Raw genomic sequence first — 22,596 nt, 5'->3', positions numbered from 1 at the left:
AGGTGGTAACAAATGCAAGGGTTAAACCATTCTATTTTATAAGCAAAGAAACAAACTTAACAGAATTGAAATCACTTGACCATGGTTAAGCAGGTACTAAAAGTGGCAAATGACAGTCTTCTCTGGCTTTTTCTTAAGTCTTATCTCCTATTCGGATAGGTATGATTTCGAAAAGCAGGGGGTGGGGAGAGTGACGACTCCAGGACATGATGTATAGCCCACAGCTGGACAGCTCTTCCCCAGGAATACAAGTTTAGAATAGCTCACTACCCAAGATGTCCAGGATACATTCCTTCATACTTAAGAATGAACAAGCTACTTAGACAGGCTTTTCTCAGCCAATCTTGGGGAGTAAAGCCCAGGCACTTTTGAATAGCTCAATCCTCAATAAAAGCAAGGTAAGAAAGTTCCCAATGTTGCTGGAATTTCTATGATGCCTATTGTTTACACCTTATGAATTAATCAGCTGTTTTATCTCTTTCTTCCTCTTAAATATTAGGAATTATATTAACTTTGTGTCTATGGACCCCCAAGAAATCCATAGGGTGATTTCAAGTGGTTTGCAAACTTGCATGGAGAAATAATATATCTTTATTTCAATATAAGTGACCTCCTTTATCATTCTATCTATTTTATTGTGTGCATTTACTAACATTCTAAGATGAGATTGGTTATTTCATGGAACTTCCAAATGTGTCCATGACCTTTGTTCTAGGGAAGGGGCATCTACTTTGTTTCCAATTCCTAACTATCACAAAAAGTGCTGCTATAAATATTTTGGAAGATATGGGGACTTTCTTCTTATTGATGGCTTCTTTGGGGTATAAGCCCAGTAATGGGAGTCTCTGCTTCCAAAGGTCTGGATATTTTAGTCACTTTTATTTGCATAATTCAAATTGCTTTTCAAATGGTTGTACCACCACTCCCATATTAAAGAGGAAATCCATTAAAGAAGGAACTATACATGAAACAAAATGTAATGAAGCTTGAGGAAGATTATCTCCACTTAGCAGATGAAAAATTATAATACATAGCAATTGAGGAAAACAGGTTATATGGAACCAGGTGAGAAGTGAGAACACATGAATTTGGAGCCAGGAATGAGGGGAGTTCTATCCAGTAGTGTCATTCTTCCTTCTCCAGGTCTCAGTGTATTGCTTCTTTCCTTTATTGACATGGGAGAAAAATCTGAAGACTTTAACCTAAAGCACTTATAATGTCACACTTTTTAGCAGGGTTGGACTTCACAATGTGAAAAACACAGGACTTCGAGTCAAAAATATCTATACAATTTTCCTTGTCAAACATAGAGGGAAATAGGTAGCTTTGGGAGAGAAAAGCAAAAAAAGAAATTGGTTAGACTATTCTTTGAATCATCTCTTCCATGAAGCCCTCCCTGATTACCCCATTTTATGGAGACTAGTTTGCCTTCTCACCTTGTAAATTAGCAGGCACTTCCATGATAAACTAGTAAAGGTGACCTCTATTGAATTCTTTGAGCTTGGGGATTTGCTTCATGTTTTCTAACATTTCTTCCTGACTGATGGGTGCTATCACAGGAGAGGCTTTGGGCCCTCTCTCTCTGAAACCAAGTGGCCCTTGAATACGGGTCTTGGTTCTTTGCCTCGGCATTTCTAGGCATTTGTTTCATTTTAGGTGAAGGAGATTGGAGGTTATGACCCTGTAAGTTTTGAAAGACCATAACAATCAAGGTCTAGGTGTCTGGAAGTAGAGTCTATGCCAGGTTTTATAGCCAGCCCAGCACTGATTATTAGATTGTAAGCTCCTGGAGGGCAGGTACCATCTTTTTGTTTTTGTTTGGTTTTTGCATCTCTAGAGCATAGCACAGTACCCAGCATATGGTAGGCACTTAATCAAGGTTTATTGATTGATAAATACCGAGATAGCAACCTTTGGGACCCAGTACTGCAGTAGCTGAGACAGGGACTAGCAGTAATGCCACACTGGAACATGAACTTAGAGGGAACCATACTGTGTTGAAAGTGATGTCTGAGTCCACTGCCCCCTTAAGGCCTGGGTGTGATAAAAAGGAAAGTGCCCCTGAGGTATGAAGGGAAAGTTTTGTGTTTTTGTTCTTGCTATATCTTTAAAGCAAATATCCCTTTATCAAAGGTAATTGATGTTAAGTAGAACCCAGATACTAGAGAAGGGCAGTCACCAGTGAGGCTAACATACCTGGAATGGGGGCTAGAGCTGATATCATTGGAGAACAACACCCTAACCCTTCAGGGATCCCCCAGAATCCAGAGAGGAAGAAGTAGCTCTCCTTGCTCTGAGAGACAGAGGCCATAGAATACACACTACACATAGGAAGAACAAAATATTCACAACAGCCCTTCTTTGTGGTTTGGAGCAAGCTGGAAATAAAATGGGTGACTATTGCTTGGGGAATGGCTGAGCAAATTGTGATACATAAATGTAATAGAATATTATTGCACCATAAGAAACAATACATATGAGGAATTCAGAGGAACATTGTAAGACCTTTATGAATTAATGCGTGGTGAAGTAAACAGAACCAGGGGAACAGTGTAGACTAAAAGATAGGCTGTCTCTAATTAATTTTGATAACCAATCTTGGCTCTGGAGAATAGATAATGAAACCTACTTCTCTCCTTAGGCAGCGGTAGTGTGGTGGAAATACGGATGCAGAATGTTCTGTTCACTGTCAGTATTGTTAGTTGGTCTTGCTTAACTATTTTTGAATGTTATAAAGAAGAGTTCAGCATATGCATTGTTAGTATGGTGGCTACTGGGATATGTCTGTGATGTAAAAACAAAGGTATCAATAAGACCTTGTAAGAAAAAATAGTCAATTTTTGTCCTAGAATAGCCTAATTCATAGAGGTGGGTGTGTCTAAGCCACATTGTTCAAATTAGACACAATTGTTCCTCATATGAAATGTTCCATACATTGTGCTCTTGGCCATTGCATACACTGACAACGTTGCACTGCTTTGCCTTATTTAAATCCAATTCACGAGCAAGTCAAGACGTTACCTTCTTGATGTCCTTGGTCCTCCTGGAGAATGAAGGGTGAACAACAATTTGGTATGGGTAGGAAAGGGACACTCTTACTGCTCTTAGCTTTCTTTTCTTTTTTAGATTGCTGAGTGGGTGTTTCTTCTCGGTTTAAACACCAATCATCTTTGGTTTAGCCCCACCCACACCTCCCCATACACACAATGATCAACAAGGGATTGTTTTTATACCCTAAAATGCAAGTCCTTCTAAGCTAAGCCAGAACATGGGAGCCAGCACTCACACCAGCAGTTCCACAGAAAGTTCCCCAGTCCAACAGACCAGGAAGTTCCCCTTATTATCCCTGTTGTACTTGTGTAGCCCTGCATCACACTCACCATGGAGATGGAGATACTTCCACACAACCAGCAGCACCATGGCTGTGGACCTAAGGGAGGATGAGAGAGTTTTGCCAAGGAATTTGAGAAGAACCACTCTGAAAGGGGAGAAGCTGGACTGAGGGTGAGAGTATGCAATTAATCTTCTATTTTGGGAACCTGTGCCAGAGCCTCCTGTATTTTAAGCCCCAGCATCACAAAGAAATGGAGAGGGAGAGAGAGAGACAGAGAGAGAGAGAGAGACAGAGAGAGAGAGAGAGAGAGACAGAGACAGAGACAGAGAGAGAGAGAGAGAGACAGAGACAGAGAGACAGAGACTGAAACTATTGATGAAAATGCTGAGGCTGACCATGATTCTGTGGACTGTGCTGATTAGATAGGGTTTAGGTGAGATGACTGATGCTGTCCCTTAGAGATAATGCTGATGCTGTCCCTTAGAGATAATTTTCTTTTTCTATGTTTCTGAATGGGGAAAAGGTAGGCTTAGAGGAAGCAGGCAGTTTTTTTAAACAATTGGGGTTAAGTAACTTGCTCCAGGTTACACGGCCAGTTATTTCTGGGTGTGGTGCTGAGTGTCTGAGCCTGGGATTCTCCAGGTCGTCCCAACACTGGAACCGGTGCTCTTACTCGCTGAGCCACCTGGCCGCCCCTTCTCCTCTGGAGTTTTTACCTCAGCTATCTTCTGTGAGCAGAAGTCAAAGCAGGAAAGCTCCAGTTTCTGTGAAACCGGAGCTGGCTACGCCTAGTCAGCACTTCTGCACAACTGTTGACCATACCTCTGAGCCTCCTATGTTTTCCCTTGCTACCTCTTATTCTCATTGTTATATAAATAAACTTTTGGCTGTTATATCTTGTGTATTTAATGTTATCCTAGCTGGTATGCATTTTGGGGAAAGAAAAGTCTGGATAAAAGTACTAAGACACATCCAGAGGCCAGCATGAGCCAAGGGATAGGACAGAGCAGTAATAACTAACATCTAGCACATAAGTGTCAGATGCAATGCTAAATGCTTTACAATTATTATCTCATTTGATCTTGTAAAATAGGTTCTGTTATTATCCCCATTTTGAAGTTGAGGAAATTGAGGCAGAGTGAAGTGACTTGTCTAGGGTCACGCAGCCTAGTAAGTATCTGAGACCAGGTTTGAACTCAGGAAGTCTTGCTGACTACAGGCCCAGCACTCTGTGCATTATGGCACCTCCTAGCTTCTAGATACCAAAGTCTAGTGGGCTACCTTGAGGAAACACACTTGTGCCATTGTTTGAGTTGAGAGCTGAGCTTGGTGCTTTTTTTTTTTTGTAATGAAACACCATTTTTACTTGAGAGAATGACTGGCAAACTATGGTTATTCAGACTTAGATATTTATTAGGCATTTTTTTTCCCAAAATGAGCCAAACAAACCTATGGTGGTATTTGTTGCCAATGATAAACTACAAGCTTTTGAACAAAAATTTAGAATTTTGAAAAACAGTCACTGTAGCTTCATAGCTTTTCAATACTTAAAGTCTTTTCTAATGAGATTGGTAGTGATACTAATCAATCAATCAATGGAATGGAAGACCTGCATTGGTTCAACTTAGTGAACCAATATTTTCCAAAGGATCAATGCATGATATTAATACCAAATCATGCGTGAATAAAAGATCCATTCAAAATATAAGACAGACCAATGGATCTTAATGTGACAGAGCATGAAAAGGTCACTGAGGTGGGTTCAGATTTCACATTGCAACAAACCTTTAAGCAATTACCACTGAATGAGTTTGGATTTAGTGTCAAAGAAGAATATCCACAATTGTCTGAGAAGGTCATTAAAATACTCCTCCCTTTCCTAACCACAAATATGTAGGAAGTCAGATTTCCTTCATATACTTCACCCAAAACAACATATCTCAATAGATTCAATGGGGAAGCAGATAGAAGAATCTAGCTATTTTCTGCCAAGCTAGATATTAAAGAGAGCTACAAAAATATGCAAAATAATGCCACTACTCATTAATTTTTTGTTTTGGAAATTTGTTTTGGAAAATAGTTATTTCCATAAAATATGTTCTATATGTTAACTTATAATGGGTTTATCATTGTTGGGTTGTTAAATTTTTTTATCATTTTTATTTAAAGTTTTGAGTTCCAAATTCTATCCCTCCCTCCCCTTCCACCTCCCTGAGATGGTAAGCAATCAGATATAGGTTATACATGTGCAGTTATGTAAAACACTTCCATATTAGTCATTTTTTACAAGAAGACTCAAATAAAAGAAAAAAAGAAAGTGAAAATAGCATGTTTCAGTCTGTATTAAAAAATATCAGTTCTTTCTCTGGAGGCAGATAGTATCTATCTTCATTATTAGTCCTTTGGGATTGTTTTGGATCATTTTATTGCTGAGAATAGCTAAGTCATTCACAGTTCTTCATCAAATAATATTGCTGTTACTGTGTATAACATTCCCTTGGTTCTTCTCACTTCACTATGCATCAGTTCATGAAAGTCTTTACAGGTTTTGCTGAATTCATCCTGTTTGTCATTTCTCATAGCACAATAACATTCCATTACAATCATAGTTTGTTTAGCCATTCCCCAGTTGATGGGCATCCCTCTGATGTTCAATTCTTAACTACCAAAAAAGAAGCTACTATAAACATTTTTGTACAAATATGCTATTTTCCCTTTTTTATGGATTTTTTGAGATCTAAACCTAGTAGTGGTATTGCTAGGTCAAAGGGTATCCACAATTTTATAGCCTTTTGGGCATAGTTCCAAATTGCTCTCCAGAATGGTTGGAGCAGTTCACAACTCCACCAACAAGGCATTAGTGTCCCAGTTTTCCCACATCCCCTCCAACATCCAGTATTTTCTCTTTTTTTGTCATATTAGCCACTCTGTTTATCTTTGTTTTTAAAAATGAATTAAATATATATTTAAAAAATTTAGCCACTTTGATTTCCAATATGGTAAATATTAATGGATATAACCCACACAAACAAAAGTTCTATGGTATCCTCAATAATTTTAAAGGTATGAAGGGACCCTGAGACCAAAAAGTTTAAAAATCACTTCTGGATCCTCTTATTTTTAATTCTCCTGGAATTATTATAAATGTCTCCAAAGAAAACCAATCTGTGAAAAACTCAGATGCAGGAGACTGGGGTTAATCACATCTCCTTATAATCCTTGTTATAATTCATATTAGAGGTCAGCCTTTTTTATTACATGTAATATTCCTTATTATGCTTTTCCATTCCTATCTGGCAAGATTTTAAGTTCTTTGAGGGCAAAGATTTTCCATTTTTTGTCTTTATATCTTCAATTACTAGCACAGGGAATGGCATATAAAAAGTGCTTAATAAATACTGATTAATTGATTCATTTTATACATGAAATTGATATTGAAATAGATATTGAAAAGTTGTTACTTATCCAGGACTATCTAGCTTTATATGTAGAAGTTGTGATGCCTTTTATCTCTCTGATAGTTTGAGGGTCCCCAAAGGCTGCAAGGGAAACAGTCCATGGGACATCAAAAGTAGGACTAGCCAAGCATAGTTTCAAGACTAATATGGAGCTATGTAAGAAGGAGATAAGAGATTTTGCATATGATTACACAATTCAGCTCTTCCCCTTTATTTGGCCACAAGTTTCACCATGGCAAGAGACTATTCCTAACTATGCTTTCCATGCTACTAATGCGATAGGTAGCCATTACTGATTACTTGCAGTCACCATTGGTTACCAGCTATGACTGAGAGAGATGCAGTAGCAGATGAGCGTGAACAGATCCTAGAGAGCTATGATGACAATGGCAGAGACCTTGAGTGTAGACGGGGCCAAGGAAATGAGGGTGCAAGATTGACCAATATCCAGAGAGGCAAAACCAGAGCATGACTGAACTGAATTGGAACTTTTGAAAGTATCAGTGGAAGGTAAGATGGAGAATAGAGCTACTTCCTCTCATTCCAACATTTTCCCCACATATAGAGCCCAGAATCATAGCCTCTCTTTTTAATCTATGATGACCTTTAGATGCTAGAAGAATTTGAAACTTCTCCCAATGTGAAATATCTCATGGGAAAAACCACTGACCTGGAAAATAGATCCAGGAGAGATAATTTAAAAATTATTTAACTACCTGAAAGCCATGATCAAAGTAAGAACCTAGAAATAATCCTCCAGGAAGTTCTCAAAGAAAACTGCCCTGATGTTTTAGAACCAGAGGGCAAAATAGAGGTTGAAAGAATCCACCGATCACCTCCTGAAAAAGATGCCAAAAAGAAAACTCCTAGGAATATTATAGCCAGGTTCTGAAATTCCCAGATTAAGGAGAGAATATTACAAGCAGCCAGGAAGAAACAATTTGAATATTGTGGAAACACAATCAGGATAACTCAGGGCCTGGCAGCTTCCACACTGAGGGATCGAAGGACTTGGAATATGATATTCGGAGGTCAAAGGAGCTGGGATTAAAACCAGGAATCACCTACCCAGAAAAACTGAGTATCATGTTTCAGGGGAAAATATGGTCATTCAGTGGAATAGAGGACTTTCAAGCATTCTTGATGAAAAAAAAACCAGAGTTGAATAGAAAATTTGACATTCAGATACAAGAAGCAAGAGAAGCATGAGAAGGTAAAGAGGGAAAAGAAATCATAAGGAACTTATCAAAGTTGAACTATTAACATTCCTACAAGGAAAAACAATAATTGTAACTGATGAAACTTTTGTCAGTATGAAAATAGTTGAAGGGAATAGAAATATATATATATATATACATATATATATGTCTATATTGAAGGGTATACTGGCATATGAATACATATGTGAATGTGTGTATATATGTTTACAGGTATACATAGATAGAGGGCACAGGACCAATTTAATAGGAAGGGATGATATTTAAAAGGTGAAATTAAGAGGTGAGAGAGAAATATAATGAGAGGAGATGGGGAGAGACAGAATGGGGTAAACTATGTCATATAGAAGAGGCAAGGGAAAATGGTTACAATGGAGGGGAAGAATAGGAAGGCAAAAGGGAATGGGTCAACCTTATTCTCATTGAATTTGGCTTGGGGAGGGAATGAAATACACACTAAATAGGGTATCTCACCCTAAAGGAGAGTAGGGGGGGAAGGGGATGAGAGGGGGAATGATGGAAGGGAGGACAGGTTGCGGGGGAGGGAAGTTGGAAGCACACACTTTTGAAAAGGGACAGGGTCGAAGCAGAGAATAGAACAAGTGGGAGGTGGAATAGGAGGGAGGGAAATATAGTCAGTCTTTTACAATATATCTACTATGTTATTGTTTTGCATTAGCCACACATGTACAACCTATACTGAACTGCTTATCTTCCCAGTAAGGGTGGGTGACAAGGGAGGAAGGGAATGAATCTGGAATTCAAAGTTTTAAAATCAAATGTTTAAATATATATATATATATACTGTTATCAATACTATTTTACATGTAATTGGGAAATAAGATATACAGGCACTGGGGCATAGAGATCCACCATGCCCTAGTGGAAAAGTTGAAGGGGGCATGGGAGAAAATATGGGAGAGAGCAGATTGGAGGAGGGGATATCCTGTGGGACTGCTATTTTGGGGCAGTGGGTAGGGGAAAAACGGGGAGAAAATTTGTAACTTAAAATCTGGAGGAAATACATTATGTAAATCAGAAGTTAATAAAGCATTTGGGAAAAAAAGGAAGAAAATACCAGGAAATATATCAAATTGTTTATTTTCTCAGGGAGGGGAGAAGTGAGAGAGGGAGGGAGGGAGAAAATCTGGAGCTCAAAAAAATTTTTTAATTAATGTTGAAAATTGTTTTTACATATAATTGAGGAAAAATATATTTTTTTTTAAAGAAAAGAAAATACCAGGAAGGCAGACAAGAAACATGTCCGGTACCAGGAGGAAATCAGCCTAGGATTCTATATTTGCTACTATTAATTATCACAGTGGCTAGTGCACACATGACTACCCCAGGGAGGCAGCATGGTGTGGTGAAAATAGCATAGTACTTAGAATAAGAAGTCCTGAGTTCTAGTTCTGTCTCTGTTTACTATGTGACCCCAGGCAAGCTAGTTGACCTCTCTGAGACTCAGAGTTAAAGTGTGATAGAAATGTGAGCTATAGCTCTTCCAACCCGCCTCCGTGGCAGGCGCAGGTGCAGTGGTGGCAGCATGTCCCACAGGAAGTTCTCGGCTCCCAGGCATGGGTCTCTGGGCTTCCTGCCTCGAAAGAGAAGCAGCAGGAACCAGGGAAAGGTGAAGAGCTTCCCCAAAGATGACCCCACCAAGCCCATCCACCTGACAGCCTTCCTGGGCTATAAGGCCGGCATGACCCACATCGTGCGGGAGGTGGACAGGCCTGGCTCGAAGGTCAACACGAAGGAAGTGGTGGAGGCCGTCACCATTGTGGAGACGCCCCCCATGGTCATTGTAGGCATCGTGGGCTACGTGCAGACCCCCCGGGGCCTGCGTAGCTTCAAAACCATCTTTGCTGAGCACATCAGTGATGAGTGTAAGAGGCGGTTCTATAAGAACTGGCATAAGTCCAAGAAGAAGGCCTTCACCAAGTACTGCAAGAAGTGGCAGGACGATGATGGCAAAAAGCAGCTGGAGAAAGACTTCAGCAGCATGAAGAAGTACTGCCAGGTGATCCGCGTCATTGCCCACACCCAGATGCGCCTGCTGCCTCTGAGGCAGAAGAAGTCCCACCTGATGGAGATCCAGGTGAATGGCGGCAGTGTGGCTGAGAAGCTGGACTGGGCCTGGGAGAAGCTGGAACAGCAGGTGCCCATGTCCACCGTGTTTGGGCAGGACGAGATGATTGACGTCATTGGAGTGACCAAGGGGAAGGGCTACAAAGGTGTCACCAGCCGCTGGCACACAAAGAAACTGCCCCGAAAAACCCACCGAGGCCTGCGTAAGGTGGCGTGCATTGGAGCTTGGCATCCTGCCTGCGTGGCCTTCTCTGTGGCTCGAGCTGGTCAGAAGGGCTACCACCATCGCACCGAGATCAACAAGAAGATCTACAAGATCGGCCAGGGCTACCAGATCAAGGATGGCAAGCTGATCAAAAACAATGCGTCCACCGATTACGATCTGTCTGACAAGAGCATTAACCCTCTGGGAGGCTTCGTCCACTATGGTGAAGTGACCAATGACTTTGTCATGCTGAAAGGCTGTGTCGTTGGGACCAAGAAGCGTGTCCTCACCCTGCGGAAGTCTCTGCTGGTACAGACCAAACGTCGTGCCCTGGAGAAGATCGACCTGAAGTTCATCGACACCACCTCCAAATTTGGTCACGGTCGCTTCCAGACCGTGGAGGAGAAGAAAGCTTTCATGGGACCACTCAAAAAAGACCGTGTCGTGAAAGAAGAAGCTGCCTAATTTTTGCAGATCAATGTGGAGCTGGTGGATTCACAATAAAATTTTCAAAATTCAAAAAAAAAAAAAAAGAAATGTGAGCTATAATTGGCTCACAGGAAAATTGTCGATGAAAGAATATTCATTGAACTTGACTTCTTTTATTATTTTGCCATAAAAGCAGAGAGAAGGTTATTGTCAATAACTGAGATCACTCTGCTCAAAGTAGTTCTGGTGGCCTGGAACTTACCTGAGGCAGCAAGTTATATGGTTCTCGAAACACAAACAATCTTGACAATCTTTAGACCTCCACCTTTTCCCCTGCTCATAGAAAATGCCATCCATGAGGCAGCCTAAACACACAAATGTCAAATAGCTTTCAATGAAAAGATAGAGAAACATTACCTTAACACCAAGGGGATCAATTACTCAGTCACTTACCAAAATGGATTTTGCTTTCTCTAAGTGGCATTTTGGCCACTTCTATGGTAAGAAATGAACTGAAGTAGCAAATTAACACAAGAAAATGGATAATATGTCTATTTTTATGTATGGAATATGCCAAATTTATTTTTTTAATTATGCAAAGTCATGATTACTAGGAATCCTGGCATCTGACACAAAGAAGAGTAAAATGGAGATGAACCTGGGGCAAGACTATAAGGCCAGGCATGGAGACAGCATGGGGAGACCCTGCTAGAGATGGAGAAGAATTTACCTGGGGTACTGGAAGGCACTGGGATCTTATCTTATTGGATTTTTTACATTTATAATTTTTAATTTTTTAAATTTTTAGTTCTAAATTTTCTTTCTCCCTCTGGCCCCTCCACCATCCATTAGGAAGACAATGTGATACCCATTCTATATGTGAAGTCATGCAAAAAACATTTTTATATTAGTCATGTTGCCAAAAAGAAAAAAAAAGAAAAAAAGAAAGGGAAGAAAATTTAGAAAAAGTTAAAAACTTGCCCAAAGTCACAAGGCTAGTAAGTGTGTCAATCGTCTGAGGTCAAATTTGAACTCAGGTACTCCTGACTCCAGGGCCGGTGCTCTATTCACTGCACCATCTGGCTGCCCTTTTTTTTTTTTTTGAGCAAGTTGCCAATGCTGAAGCTTTTGAAACTGTACTGGAAATCATTCCTTGTACTTGTTTTGTTTTGGTAGTTTTGTGAATAGGAGAACTGCTATTTTTAAATTATTGATATCTTTTGTTTTTACATATTTTATATCACATTCATTGCCCATCTCTATAAAGGTAAAGGAAATAGCTAAGTCATGTGACGATCACAGGAAGGTCACTCTCTTAGTCATTGCTGGCCAGATTCTTGCCAGAGTTCTACTTAATAGGTTGATCCTCCCCCTTGAAGAGGGCCATCTACCTGACAGCCAGTGTGACTTCAGAAAGGGCCAAGGAACAGTCAACATGATATTTGCTGCTTGAAATCTTCAGGAGAAATGCCAAGAACAGAACAGAAGTCTGTACACAACATTCCTTGATCTGACCAAGGCCCTTTTGTTACTGTCAGTCATGAAGGCTTGTGGAAAATTATGATAAAATTTGGGTGCCTAGAGAAGTTCATCAGTATTGGATGTGATTTTCATGATGGCACCCTTACGTGCTCTTTCACTTTCCCAATCACAAATGGAGTGAAGTGCTTGCTCCCACGTTTTGGTGTTTGGTTTTTTTTTTTTGCTTTTTGGAGGGCATTTGGGGTTAAGTGACTTGCCCAAGGTCACATGGCTACTTTTTGTGTTAAATGTCTGAGTCCGGATTTGAACTCAGGTCCTCCTCACTCCAGGGCCAGTGCTCTGTTCACTGCACCACCTAGCCACCCCAGTCCCATGCTTTTTAGCACGATGTTTTCAGCAGTGTTGTCAACTGCCTTCAACAAGGAGGAAAATGGCATCAAGGTAAGCTACTGCACTGATGATAAATGATTTAACTCGAAAAGGCTACAAGCCAAGACTAAAGTGGAGGGAGAACTGGTGCATGATTCTTTATTCACAGATGATTGTGCACTCAGTGTAGTCTCTGAGGCCAAGATGCAAGAGTATGGATTGATTCTCTGCTGCTTGTGCTAATTATGATCTAACAACACCAAGAAAACACAGGTGCTCCACCAGCCAACACCACACCCTATATATATATATATGGAACCATCAGTTACAGCAAATGGAGAAATATTTAATGCTGTGGACAAGTTCACTTACCTTGGCAATATACTTTCCTGGGATCTACACACAGATGGTGAGGTAAACACATTGCCAGAGCTAGTTAAGTGTTTAGAAGGATCCAAAAGAAAGTGTGGGAGAGAAGAGGTATTAGACTGCCTACCAAACTGAAGATCTGCAGAGCCATTGTGCTGACCTCATTGTTATATGCCTGTAAAACCTGGACAGTCCACCAGCACCATGCCAGGAAACCGAATTATTTACACTGGATTTGTCTTAGGAAGATTCTGAAGATCACCTGGCCTGAACTAAACTACAGAGCATTCAGACTGTACTGCAGAGAGCTAAACTCCAATGGGCTGACCAGTTTCTTTGAATGTCAAACATGTGTTTGTTTACAAGACTATTTCATGGAGAATTCATTCAAGGGAAGCACTTACATGGAGGTCAGAAGAAGCCATACAAGGACGCTCTCAAGATGTCTCTGAAGAACTTTGGAATAGATTGCATGACATGGCAGACATTGGCAAAGGACCACCTTGCATAGCATGCTCACATCAAAGAAGATACCATGTTTTATGAGCAAAGCAGGATTGCAATAGCTCAAAAGAAATGTGAGCTGCACTAGAGACATCTCCACTCCAAATGTTCATGTGATCTATCTGTACCTGACCTATGGTAGAGCCTTTCAAGCTCTATCAGTCTGATCAGCCACAGTCAGACACACTGTACCTTGACTCCAACATAGGGATGTCATTTTGGTCCTCTTTGAGAATGAAGAATAACAATGAACCAACATTCATTTCCAAATATATCCTTCTTCCCCACCCCCTCCCCAGAGAGCTATCCCAAGTAACAATGAATTTTTTAAAAAGTTCAGCAAAATTAAACAACAAACCAAAGGAATTTGACACTATATGCAATGTTCCACATCCATAGTATCTCCTCTCCCCAAACTCTGCAAAGAAGGGAATGAGATATATTTTCTCATCTTTTCTCTGGGGTCAGGCTTGGTCATTAAAATTATATAATATCCAGGGTTTTAGATTTTGCTTTTGCTGTTCTTTCCTTTTATATTGTTATAGTCATGCATATTGGTTCTTCTTACTTCACTCTGCATCAATTCATAGGAACATAAGATTTAGAATTGGAAAAAACATTAGAAGGCATCTCATCCACCCCCCTCATTTTACAAACAAGAGAACTGAGGCCCAGAGAGATTAAGTGATTCGTTCAAGGTCACACAGATCACAAGTAGCAGAACTGGGATTTGAACCCAGATCCTTTGTCTCAAAATCCATCTCTATTTCCATTGCGTCACACTGTCTCCTAAAATTTTTCCCTTGCTCATATGAATCACATTCATTGTTTCTTACAGTAATATTACCCTACCTACACCCATACCCCATAATTTGTATAGCCATTCCCCAATCAATGGGCATCTACTTTGATTTCAGTTCTTTGCTACTATAAGAAGTGCTATTATTCTATGAGTATTTGGGAGGTATATAAGACTTTCATTCTTGCCTTTTACCTCTTCAATATGTATTCCTAGTAGTGGAATCACTGGGTCAAAGGGTATGATATTTTAGTCATTCTTCTAGCAAATTTCAAATAATTTTCCAGAATGATCAGACTCAATTCACAGCTCCACCAAGAGCATATTAATGTGCCTATCTTTCCAAAGTTCCTCCAAAATTGACTATTTACAAATTTTATCATCTTTGCTAATTTTCTGGGCATGAGGTAAAACTTCAATATTACTATGATTTGTATCTTTCTTATTATTAGTGATTTAGAGTAGTGTTTCATATGGTTGTTAATAGTTTGCAATTTTTTTTGAGAACCTTAAATATTTTTTGACTATCCAGTGGGGAATGACTGTTGGCCTTATATATTAAATTAAATCTCTCTGTTTATTGGATAGCAGATCCTTATTTGATGCTAAATTTTTTTTTCAGTTAACACAGAGGGAATAGTTCTTGCAAATGTGCCCTCCTCAGGCATGCTAGAAGCTATGGCAAACAAAGCTTAAGGTTTCTATATCTTATATGTTTCTCATCTCTTGGCCAATTCACTTGCTAAGGCATAACTACTAAGGCAAATGGAACAATAAACTTTGATGCAGAATCATGAGAAAAGTTACTGGCAATGTAAATGTGTTGTAGGAAAAGAGAATTCTTCTCTTTTACTTAAAATCTGCCTTACCTGCTTTCCCATTTATTTTTCTATTTTATGTTATGTATGATGACCATAGTCTAACTCAAAGCACAAATATTTCCTGTGATAGAAAAAAGAAAGTTCTGATTTATTTTAAGCTAAGGAAAAAGAAACCTATGGTTTTCTCAGTGATCCAAGCTCACCAATTGTCTCTTTCCCTTGTTTCCCCAGAGATGTTGCCTTTCAAGCATGGGACCCTATCTCCCAGACATCAATAACTGTATACCCTATGATATGAGTGCTAAATTCCCCCTCCCCCACTTTTGATATCACTAAAGTTCTCAATTGCCATCTAAGAAGTAGTTGTCTAAATCTATGATTGCATAGATGTAACCAGTATTCATTACTGCTTTAGAATTCTGTCCAAATTCCCCAGTTGTACAACTGAGATAAATAAACTTTGAGCAACCTACCTGCTAATCAGAGTGTGGTCCTGTTTGTGCCATGACAGATAATTTATAACCTAAATTTTACTTCAAAAACACTTTGCTACGAGGGTTGGGTTTTTTTTTAATAAATGGGAATGCATTTTTAAATGTGCTGCTGGAACAGAAGAGTGAAAGAAAATAAAATTAAGAGTATTCAGAACAGAAGAAATTAAGGCCAAAAAGAAGGAAGCATTGCCTGTGTTAAACAACTGGTTCAGGAAATAGTACAGTACCCTAGACAGTCTAGCTGCTTTTATATTTGATGCCAGTAACTCAATTATCTGGAACCATCAGCAGTAAGAGAAAAAGGCAGCCCTCTAAATTCTTGTGCCTAGGGCAAAGCCCCAATTGTCCAGCCCTGGTAATGGCTCTGAGAACCAGAATCTAGACATTAATACTCTTCTCACCCCACCCCACCCCCCACCCTTACCCTGGGGGAGGTTATGTATCTATGAGCTGTGTATCAGTAACTTGACATTCAAAGGCAGCAGAACACAAGGAAGGCTCAGAAAATATACAAAACCATGCTTCTGTTGTCAAAGTCCTATCAGTGACTGCAATCCAGATCCAAGCAGGTTAAAGCAAGAGTGAATACCCCTCAGACTGGTCACTTGGTCCTCCTACACTCTGCAGGCCAGGAGCTGAAGCTGCAACATGGCATCGGCTGGCTGTGCTGGTGTCTCAGTGGGCTTCTCGCCCTGTGGGCAAAAGCCTTGCAGTCCCACTTATTGGGTCCCAAAGTCCAGACTGCACTGACCTTTCACTTTGCATATATGTGTTGATAATTCTGGAAAAATAATAGTTTATTCAGCAGCCTCAAAGTATGTCTACCCTCTGGGGGCAATCTATGTCAAAGGATAACACCATGAGACTGGGAAGGAATATGTAGAATGTTGTGATAATTTTGGGAAGAAAACAAGCATTTATTAAGCACCCACTATATGCCTGGATCACTGTCTTATCATAGTGAGCTATGCTTTACACAAATGGACAGGTCATATTAGAAAGTTCTGACAAAAGATGATCCATTGAAGAAGGAAATGGCAAATCACTCCAGTATCTTTGCTAAGAAAACCTCACAGACAGTATTAAAATAATAAAAGATATGACACCCAAAGATGAATCCCTGAGGTCAGGAGATATCCACTGTACTACTGGAGAAAGTGGACGACAAGTACATATACCTCCAGTACGAATGGAGCAACTGGGCAAAAGCCAAAACAAAGCTCAGCTTTGGATGTATCTGGTGATGAAAGGAAAGTCTGATGCTATGAAGAGCAATATTGCGTAAGAATTTGGAATGTAAGATCCAGGAACCAAGATAAGCCAGATGTGGCCAAACAAGAAATGGGAAGATTAAACATCAACATCGTGGGCGTCAGTGACCTTAAATGGAAGGGAATGGGTGAAATTAATTCAGATGGTCACTACATCTATCACTGTGGGTGAGAATCCCTTAGAAAAAATGTAGTAGTCCTCATAGTCAATAAAAGAGTGAGAAAAGCAGTGCTGGGCTATAATTTCAAAAATGACAATCTGTTCAAATCCAAGGCAAACCATTTAACATCAGAGTAATACAAGTCTATGCTCCAACCACTGATGCTGAAGAGGTCAAAGTTGCTCAATTCTATGAAGACCTATAACACCTTCTAGAAACAACAGCAAAAAGGATGTCACATTCATTTTAGGGGATTGAAATGCTAAAGTGGGCAACTAAAAATAATTAGGATAATGAGCAAGGTTGACCTTGGAATACAAAATGAAGGAAGGCAGACCCTATTAGAACTTTGTCAAGATGACTCACTGGTCATACCAAACATATTTTTTTAATGTAATTAATTTATTTATTTTTAGTTTTCCACATTAATTTCCAAGATTTTGAGTTTTAAATTTTTTCCCATTCTTTCTCCTTCTCCCTCCCCAAGATGGCATGCAATCTGATATAGGCTCTATTTATACATTCATATCAAACATTTTCACATTAGTCATGATGTAAAGATCAATTAGAACTAAGAGGAGGAACCACAAGAAAGAAACAAAGCAACAAAAGAAAAGGAGAGAAAATAGGATGCTTCCATCTGTACTCAGAGTCGTCAAACGCTTCTTTTTTATTTTTTTGGATGGGGAAGGCAGGGCAATTGGGGTTAAGTGACTTGCCCAAGGTCACGTGGCTAGGCTTGGTTTTTTTTTTTTTGTCTGAGGCTGGACTTGAACTCGGGTCTTCCTGAATCCAGGGCCGGTGTTCTATTCACTGAGCCACCTATCCACCCCTAAACACTTCTTTAATAATCCAAAAGGTGACTTTATACATGGACATCACCAGATGTTCAATATCAAAATCAGATTGATTATATACTTTGTAGCCAGAGGTGGAAAAGACCTATAACAGTCACTTAGAACAAGACCTGGAGGTGACTGTGGCTCAAATCATTAGCTTTTTTTATTTTTTGCAAAATTCAGACTTAAATTGAAGAAAGTAGGGAAAACCATCAGACCACATAGGTATGACCTAAAATAACATTCCTTATGAATATGAAGTGGAGGTTATGAATAGATTTAAGGGATTAGATCTGGTAGGGAGGGAGCCTGAAGAACTATGGACAGGCTCACAACATTGTACAGGAGGCAACAACCAAAAACATCCCAAGGAAAAAGAAGAGCAAGAAAGCAAAATGGCTGTCTGATGAAGCTTTACAAATAGCTGAGGAGAGAAAGGAAGGGAGAGGGAAAGATACACCCAACTGAAAGCAGAATTCCAGAGAATAGCAAAGAGAGATAAGGTGTTTTTAAATGAACAATGTAAATAAATAAAACAATAGAATGGGAGAGACAATAGATCTCTTCAAATAAATTAGAGATGTCAAAGAAACATTTCATGCAAAAATGGGCAAGATAAATGACAAAAATAGTAGGGACTTAACAGAAGTAGAAGAGAATAAGAAGAGGTGGCAAGAATATAAAGAACTTCCTTTTGACTCTGGTTTAGCTGCTTTATTAGTACTAGAGGTATTTGTAGTTGTTCTTCCTAGTTCAGTGTTAGGCACCTTCCAACCTGAGAGGTTTGTCTTCCAGTGTCATATCTTTTATCATTTTAATACTGGTGCGGTACTGATGCTGACATGATGGAGAATGAAGTCAGATGGGTCCTTAGGAAGCATTGCTAACAATAAGGATAGTAGAAGTGACAGGCTTCCAATTAAGCTATTTAAAATCCTAAAAAATGGTGCTATTAAATTGCTATACTCAATATACTAGCAATTTTGGAAAACTTGACAGTGGCCGCTGGATTGAAAAAGGTCACTTTACATCCCAATCCTAAAGAAGGGCAATGCCAAAGAATGTTTAAATTACCAAGCAATTGCACTCATTTCACATGCCAACAAGGTAATGATTAAGATTCTGAAAGCAAGGCTTCAGCAATATATGAACCAAGAATTATGGGTTTTCAAAGAGACAGAGGACCTAGAGACCAAATTGCCAACATTCACTAGATTATGGAGAAAGCAAGGGAGTTCCAGAAAAACATCTACTTCTGCTTCATTGACTACACTAAAGCCTTTGTGTGGATCACAACTGTGACAAGTCCTCAAAGAGTTGTGAGTGACAGATCATCTTACTTGTCTCCTGAGGAACCTGTATGTAGGCCAAGAACAGTTAAAACCAAATATTAAGGGGTGGCCAGGTAGCACAGTGAGTAAGAGCACCGGCCCCAGCGTCGGGATGACCTGGGAATCAAATCCAGGCTCAGACATTTAGCACCCACCCAGAAACACCTGGCCGTGTAACCTTGAGCAAGTTACTTAACCCCAATTGCTTAAAAAAAATATTAAACAATTGATTGGTTCAAGACTGGGAAAGCATTATGACAAGATTATGTATTACCACCTTATTTAATTTATATTCAGAGTACATTATGAAAACATGAGGTTAGATGAATCAAAAGTCAAAATTAAGATTTCAAGGAGAAATATCAATAATCTGAGATATGCAAACAATACCACTCTTATGGCAGAAAGTAAAGAAGAACTAAGAAGTCTTTTGATGAGGGTGAAAGAAGAGAGTATAAAAGCTAGCTTGAAGCTTAACATAAAAAACCTAAGATCTTGGCAATTAATCCCATCACTCTCTGGCAAAGAGAGGGAGAAAAAATGGAAGCAGTGTCAGACTGTATACTCTTGGGCTCAAAGATTATGGCAGATGGTGACTATAGCCATGAAATTGAAAGACATTTGCACCTTGGAAGGAAAACTATGGAAAATATGGACAGCATACTAAAAAGTAGAGACATCACCTTACTAACAAAGGTTTACATAGTCAAAGCCATGCTTTTTCCAGTGGTAATGTATGGCTGTGAGAGTTGGACTATAAGAAAATCTGAAAACTATAGAATAGATGATTTTTTGAACTAGAGTACTAGAGAAAACTTTTGAGAGTCCTTTGGACAGCAAGGAGATCAAATCAGGCAATACTTAGAGAAATTAATTCAGATTATTCACTGAAAGGTCAAATTTTGAAGCTGAAGCTTAAATATTGTGACCTCATCATGAGAATATAGGACTCATTGGAAAAGATGCTGATGTTGTAAAAGATTGAAGGCAAAAGGAGAAGGGGACAGTAGAGGATGAGATGGGTAGATTGTGTCATAGAAGAAATGAACATGAGTTTGTACAGACTTTGGGAGATAGTGGAGGATAGAAGGGCAAGGCATGCTAAAGTTCATGTTGTCATGAAGAGTCAGACATTTTTGAACAACAAATATTCTAGGCACTGTGCTAAGCATTTTACAATTATTATTTCATTTGATCCTCAGGGTGCTATAATTATCTTCCATTTTACAGTTGAGGAAACTAGGGCAGACAGAGTTTAAGTGACTTGCCCAGGGTCACATAGCTATTCTGAGACCAGATTTGAATCTAGGTCTTCCCAGCTCCAACCCAGTGCTCTGTACCACCTTAGCTGCCTCTGTGTTTGGAGATACAGGAGCATATCCAAGGGTTACACAGAAGGTGGTTCTAAGTTCAGTTTCATATTGAAGGGAGCTGATGGGCTATTTGAGTCCTTTATATGCTACTGTGACTATTTATAGAACCTATGAAGTCTTTGCATTTTCTGCATGGTGAAATAAAGGCGAGGCTACCCATATATGTTACTTGCTGGAGTGCCTGTAGAGGGGCTAGGACCCCGTAGGCCATTCTAGGTAGTAGAACAAATGGAACACATGTAAGCTATATTTAGTAATTTTCCTGGAGTACCTCCAGGTGGGAGAAACCAGCCAAAGAAAGAAAATTACCCTCATGGATCAACCTCCAGGTTTGGACCTGGTATGTAAGAGCCTATAATCTTAGGCGGGGGGCGGGGGGGACGCAGCTAGGAGTAATACAAGGGAAGAAATTTATGGGTTATACTCATATGTTCAGTTGACCAGAACATTCAATTAATCAGAATACTCTATTCTTCTATTCCTCGTTAGATAAATTGGAGTTTAATATCATTTCACCCAAAGACCCTCTATTGGCTTTTTGGGCCAGTGTTACCCCATATGTCAATATAGGATTTCAACAATAATCCATGTGGAGGCAAGATACTTCTCTAGCTTATATTACCATTCTTCCAATTCCTTCTGATTTTCTTAATTTACTCACAAAAAAGAGTACATACCTTGCATGACCTAGCTCAGGGTCTATAAAGTGCTTTAAATTACCCCTTCAAAGTAAGAGGCCCTTACATCCAAAATATTAGATTGGTACTTTGTTTGGGAAAGTTGTTGGAGAAGAAATACAATAAACTCATATGGTGCAGTTACACAGGGCTCTTGAAAACAGTGGCCTCAGTTGAAACCATTGGTCACTTTTATCAGTCACTGGAACAAAGACAGAAAACTGGCTTTTCATGTTTGTAGATACTACAAAGCTGGGAAGAAAAAAAAATATATATATATAACATGACAGAATCAAGATCTAAAATAATCTTGACAGGCGGGAATGATGAGGCATAACTAATCAGGAGAAATTAAGTAAAGCTAAAAAACAAAATCCTACATTTGAGTTGTTAATAATCTATTGCAAAAAATATGGAAGGGGCCTATGATTTCATCAGTGGAAGGAATTCTCAGTATGGAGACCACTTCCAGTGAAACTACTCAACAACTCCTCTGTCATTCATAATCTTAGAATCATGCAGGGGGCAGGAAGTTTAGTGATTTATCCAGAGTAAGACAGACATGGTCTTAGCTCCACGGAATGAAACACCTCTCTAGGATGAGCTCATCACTCCTAGCCTTACCACTATGCTGATAACTCAAGCCTTTATTAACATCACCTCTTTCAGCCTCTTCTCCCCTCGTATTGGAAGGTTAGAGGGGGAGAGAACTGAATTCCTCCCAATGCCTTCCTTTATAAAGGGCAGAAATTGAACTGAGTTCAATCCGCTTTGCATCTGCTACTCTGTCTGGTTTCAACTGCATGAAACAAGATTCCTCCATGTGGATACCCACTTGTGTCCTGTTGCCCAGTCTCCTTTCTTGCTTCCTTTTGCATATTGTCTCTTCCTTTAGATTGCAAATCTCCTCAAGGGCAGGCACTGTCTTCCTTTTTATTAATTGTATCCCCAACACTTGGCATAGAGCCTGGCACACAGTAGGTTCTTAATAAATGTTTATTGGATTGGATAAGATGGGCACTCAGTGTGACTGGCATGAACTCTCAGAAAGTTATTCTATTATCTTAGCTGGAGTGGCAATGTGGGACCTGAAGTTCTATGGCATCGAGTGCTATTTAAACAAGTCTATAGGATGGCAGGAAGAAGAAATTTTATACTTCCTTTCTCTGGTTTAAGGATCAACATTCCCTTTCTGTTTCAGCCAGAACTCTGAGCTTTCACCTGGCCACAGACCCCTCAGTTAAAGGGCAAAAAAATGTATCTAGAGAAGCGGGATATGCCTAATTTCTTCAGGACCAGGATAGTCTTATTCATATTAGACTTGTGACCTAGTTTTTGTATGAACATTCTTGCATACAACTTTATGAACCTCCCA

The 22,596-nt window shown here is 39.5% G+C and overlaps 1 protein-coding gene and 1 pseudogene across 1 annotated transcript in view; both read left to right on the top strand.

Annotated features, from left to right (window-relative positions):
• Positions 1 to 235: 235 nt before the first annotated feature.
• Positions 236 to 22,596, top strand: part of ZSCAN2 (zinc finger and SCAN domain containing 2) — a 79,088-nt gene continuing 56,727 nt past the window's right edge. Inside the window, exon 1 of the mRNA XM_069098742.1 lies at positions 236 to 398. The gene's annotated coding sequence lies outside the window, so the exon portion shown is untranslated. The remainder of the gene's footprint in view (positions 399 to 22,596) is intronic.
• On the top strand, positions 9,541 to 10,839 carry LOC138169364 (large ribosomal subunit protein uL3 pseudogene; annotated as a pseudogene).

This window comes from Petaurus breviceps, unplaced genomic scaffold (genome assembly GCF_028583685.1).
Source record: "Petaurus breviceps papuanus isolate PSGF00001 unplaced genomic scaffold, PetGlider_PUasm1.0 37, whole genome shotgun sequence".
Classification (NCBI taxonomy): Eukaryota; Metazoa; Chordata; class Mammalia; order Diprotodontia; family Petauridae; genus Petaurus; species Petaurus breviceps.
The sequence above is the reverse complement of the archived record's forward strand: the minus strand, read 5'-3'. Positions and strand labels throughout refer to the sequence as shown.